Source organism: Corylus avellana, chromosome 10, assembly GCF_965113065.1.
Source record: "Corylus avellana chromosome 10, dhCorAvel1.hap1.2, whole genome shotgun sequence".
Classification (NCBI taxonomy): Eukaryota; Viridiplantae; Streptophyta; class Magnoliopsida; order Fagales; family Betulaceae; genus Corylus; species Corylus avellana.
In genome coordinates, this window is record NC_142499.1 from 7,643,397 (window position 1) to 7,648,617 (window position 5,221).

Here is a 5,221-nt window from a genome sequence, read left to right on the forward strand (position 1 = left end):
ATTTGCTAGCAAAATTGGCTACTATCCATGTCACTATGTCTACTTGACTGGGGGATGCCCTATCAAGTGTATGTGATATTGTACGAAGAGAATAATCTTTCCTTCTTGTGTGATTTTTTTTAACTAATCTTTTTTAGATAATAAATATTCCTAATATTCCTTCCAAAAAAAAATTTATCGTGGGTTAACGTTGCTAACTTTTGATAAACAGGAATTTTACGATTTTATTCAAAATATAACTTTTAATTGGGAACGTACTATACCTCAGGAAACAGTAATTTTAACTTTTCGCTAGCTCTCTCATTGAGACCAATAAAAAAAAAAAAAAAAAAAAAGAAAAAAAAAAAAAACAATTTTCATTATTTTTTCTTTCGAAAAACTAATATCAGATCGATGAGAGAGAGAGAGCTTTTCCCGGAAAACAACCCTCAGATTAAACTTTCACAAGCAAGGAGCAAATTCTACTCATCATGAAACAATCCCCTATGTTTATCTTTTTCTTTTTTCTTTTATTTATTTATTTTTATATATTATATGCATAGATAGTACATATATACATAGAGGAGACACATACATTTACATAAACCTTAATTTGGTGGATCAAATTAAAGCAAGTGGATCAATACCTACCGTTATTTGTTTTTCTTGTTCTTCCCATGCAAGTTGTCTTGGGAAAGGTTCACCCCATAGCTTCATGATCACCTAATTCTTAAAATACGAGGTTTCGATTATTTTCTTAGCTACCTTTCAAAGAAAAGAAAACATTGAATCCAAAAGCCAAACACCAGAGAGAGAGAGAGAGAGGAATTTTAAGCAAAGCTCCAAGATAATCCCTATTCATGTCTAAATCTCTTCATTTTATGTCATGCCTTTTATGACCTTACAATTTACAACCCTTGCCGATTTCTCAGGCTCAATGAATAAAATCTATAAAAAAAATTAGCTTCACAATTGCTGCTCTTGGCCATGGAGTATATGGGACTCTGCAGGGGAAACACTTCAAATCTCTTGATGTGGCCAGTTGCTTCAACTTGAAACCTTCTTGAGGAAACGAAAATAACTCTAGCATGCACATTCACAATCTCATCATATATATTTCAAACTTCTCCTTCAATTCCTACCACAAGCATATTGATCCTCAACTTTTTACTTGACGTCAAGCATAACTAAGATTGTTCTGACAACGTATGACAATAGCAGAAATTAAGAATATTTAAAGATCTTAAAAAAAAACAATTAGGGAATTAAAGAAATACCATAATTGCCTTAAAAAAAAACAGAGAATAATGATTCTTGCCATTCTTGAACTGATCTTCTTTGTCATAATACGTCAGTGTCATTATTTCTGTATCTGACAACTCAACTGCTGATTCAAATGCCTGAGATCAAACGGAGGCGACCACGACATTTGGTAATTCCGACGGTAATAAGGCCATGAAAATCAGAGCAATCATAATCAAAACCGGGATGAATAAAAGCATCAATGGTGGCGGTGGAAGCGGAGGCAGGATTAGTGGAAGCACCAAAAGCGACACGGTCAAAAAGACCAAAACCACGATGGTTATCAGCGTAAAATACCTTAGCATAACGCCCTGCACTACCAGATTCTTGTCTTTTAATTTCTGTCAAAATATGCCACCGTGGATCCACTTCATGCGTCTTCATCGTCATCCTCCATTGCCGACAAGACCCTTAATCCTCGTTGACCATATCTCGGAGATCGCCGTAGTGGTCGTGGGTGGGTGGAAGAGGGAGGGAAGAGATGAGAGGGAAGTCAAGAGGGGGCTCTGTGAAAGCGAGGGGTGAAGAAAGAGGTTTGTGGAGGCAATGGAGGAAAGCAGGGGGAAGAATTGAAAGAGAATTTATATGGTAGAAGGTGAGGACGTGAGGTGCAGTTACCAGTTCTAGTCGTTGCCGGTCACCGTCAAACCCCACTCATATGTGTCTCGGTTCAGCCAACCCAAGCGTTTATTTTCATTGCCAAATTAATGACTTTGTGATTATTCCACAACCTGGCCCCATTTGGCAAGATTTTTTTATTTTTATTTTTTATTTATTTTTTCTAGACTTTTGGTAGCCTCTAGATGCATATCAGAAGTTCTGTTGAGAAAATGAGATAGGATATGTGAATATGAGAAAAGAAAACGGATCGAAGAGATTGTATGAGAGAGAATCATTATGTAAAAAGGTTGTTGGGATATGTTCACATAGTGGCTGCATGCTGCCACTTAAGGGGAAGAGCTACAAGGAGAGAAGTTAGAGGGTGGCCGGTGGTTCACATAGGGGAACTCCTATGATGCTCAATTCGGTGTCTAAAAAAGGTAGGGGAAAACTTAGATACATAGGCTCTTGGCCCCTTTTATAGGCTCTTGTCTCTCACACTTCCTCCTAGGGCTTCTAAACCTCCCAGGAGTAATTCGCTACTGACGTGGAGATTCTCCTAAGTTTATTAGAAGGGTCCCTCTAGGAGAAGGGTGGTGTATAGGGCCAGCAATTTTGACACGACCCGCGAATCCGATACGGAGTTAGCAGGTATTGGGTTTGGGCTTATCGAGTTCGGGTCTTAATCGGGTAGACCCGATTAAGACCCGGCTAAATTCGTGTCTGGGGGGTCGACCCGGCGGGTCCACGGGTCGACCCACCAGACACGTTTAAGTTAACGGGTCTGGCGGGTCAGCCGGGTCTCGGGTGACCCGCCAGACCCGTTAACTTATTTGAATTAAAAAAAAAACCCCCAAGCGTGTAAAAACCCCCAAGCGTGTCTGGTGGGTCCACGGGTCGACCCACTAGACACGTTTAAGTTAACGGGTCTGGTGGGTCAGCCGGGTCTCGGGTGACCCGCCAGACCCGTTAACTTATTTGAATTTAAAAAAAAAAACCCCCAAGCGTGTAAGAAAACCCAATCCGATAACTGTAAGAATAACCCTAAAATCTAAATATCCTAACCCTCTCTGGCACTCCCTCTCGGCTCTCCCTCTCAGCTCTATCTCCCTCGAACCCTCTCTCATCTAAAAAGTGTGGTTTTCACGCCCTTGCAGCCGCCACTCGCTAGCTCCCCCCCACCCAAACCGGCGACCAAAGTCACCACTGACCGGACTATCTTTCCTCTCTCCCTCTTCAGTTGTCCCTCTCCCTCTCGGCTCTATCTCCCTCTCTCATCTAAAAATTTCACTCACACGGTCACACTCTTTCTCCGTTAGCCCGACTCAACCGCGAATCTCTCTCTCCGACTCCACTCTGTCTTCGACTCTCCGGTATGGCGGTATGTCTCTGATTTTCTCTATCTCTTGCTTTGATTTTTATTATTATTACTATTTTTTTAGATTTTACTGGTTGTCTTTTTTTTTTTTTTTTGCATTTGTTGTGTGTACACTGTAAATACTGATAATGTATGATTTGTGTAATGTATAATGCATTTGTTGGTTGTCTTAGACTGTTTGTGGGCTGGGTAGAGACTAGAGAGTTATAGGCATGATTTCATTGATCTGGTATGCTTGTTTTTAGACGATTTGTTGGCTGGGTAGAGACTAGTAGACTAGTAAGTATTAAATTATTAATCTGCCTCTACTTTGTTGATTATATAGTGCTCAGAACATGCTTAGATGTGGCTAGAATTTGATAAACATTTTGTGTAGATAATCAAAGTGAAATATTGCTAAAGTTGAAACTTGAAAGCCTTGGAAATTTGGAATAATAGAGAGACAGAGTGAATGGTCTAACATTTTATAATTAATTTTTTAAAATTAGTATTTATCCATTTGGAATTTTGGATGTTGTCTTTAAAATATAGTACATTCAAATTAAAAGACGATGATCTATGGATAAAGTGTTTGAATGATGTAAAGTGCATCAATGACAAAATAAGGCTTTCCATTTAATATGCACCAAATTTTTGACCAGTAATTGTTATATAGTCATTGAATCTTATTAAACTACTTGACAACATATACTTTAACTAGTTATTATGTGTGTAGATGACTAATGAAGAAATTGGTCAAGATGCATTTGAGTCATTTGAAATTAACGACGATGTTGTTGAAGTAAATTCACTAGGAGATGACTCTGTTTCTATGAGGAATAAGAAAAAGGGAAAGAAACGTAAGAAGACCTCAGATGTTTGGCAATATTATGACAGTGTTCCTAATGCTGATCCTAATGACCCGGAGGTATGGGCAAAATGCAAGACGTGTGGTAATAAATATAGGGCTCGAAGTTCATATGGAACTGGAAATTTAATAAAGAATAGTAAAAATTGCGGGGGGAGAAACAGTAGTGATGTTGGGCAACTGCTTTTAGCTGGAAAAGCAGGATCTCTGGGGGTAAGTGACTCTAAATTTGATCCTAAAAAATATAGAGAATTGTTGGTTGCGGCGGTTATTAAGCATGATTTGCCATTTTCATATGTTGAATATGATGGTGTAAGAGCAGTACATCAATACTTGTGTGCTGATGTACCATTTATCTCTAGAAATACTAGTAAGGCTGTTTTGGTTAAGATGTATTTGAGGGAGAAACAAAGGGTTAAATCTATGTTGAATGCTTGTCCTAGGAGGATTTGTTTAACATCTGATTTGTGGACTTCTTTGGCAACTGATGGGTATATCTGCCTTATTGCACATTTTATTAACAAAGAATGGGTCTTAACCAAGAGGGTGTTAAACTTTTCATTTATGCCCCCAGTACACAATGGTATATCTTTGTCTGATGTTATATATAACTTGCTACAAGAGTGGGGGATTGAGAACAAGATTTTCAGTATAACATTGGATAATGCTTCTTCTAATGATAGTTGTGTTGGGTTCTTAAAAGATAAATTGAACATGAAAAAAACCCTTCCTTGTGATGGTGATTTCTTTCATATGCGTTGTTGTGCTCACATTCTTAATTTGATAGTGAAAGATGGATTGAAAGAGATCAATGATGCTATCCAAAAGGTTCGAGATAGCGTGAAGTATGTTAGGGGACCACAAGTGCGAAAGCAAAGTTTTCTTCAAGCAATGAATCAAATGTCATTGGACAGTTATAAAGGGTTAAAACAAGATGTCCCAACCAGATGGAATTCTACATATCTGATGCTTGAGAGTGCAGTTCACTATAAGCGTGCTTTTAGTTATTTGGAGATGACTGATAAAAACCATAAGCATTGACCTACTGCAGTTGAGTGGGAAAAGGTGGATAATATCAAAAGTTTCTTAGCTTGCTTTTACTAAGCCACATGTGC

The 5,221-nt window shown here is 38.4% G+C and overlaps 1 long non-coding RNA gene across 1 annotated transcript; it reads right to left on the minus strand.

The window, feature by feature from the left end:
- Window positions 1-816: 816 nt before the first annotated feature.
- On the minus strand, window positions 817-1,871 carry LOC132161814 (uncharacterized). Its single transcript, XR_015909369.1, has 2 exons — window positions 1,298-1,871; window positions 817-1,177 (listed from the first exon to the last, which is right to left on the minus strand). It is a non-coding gene; the product is annotated as an uncharacterized LOC132161814 (long non-coding RNA).
- Between the last annotated feature and the right edge of the window lie 3,350 nt (window positions 1,872-5,221).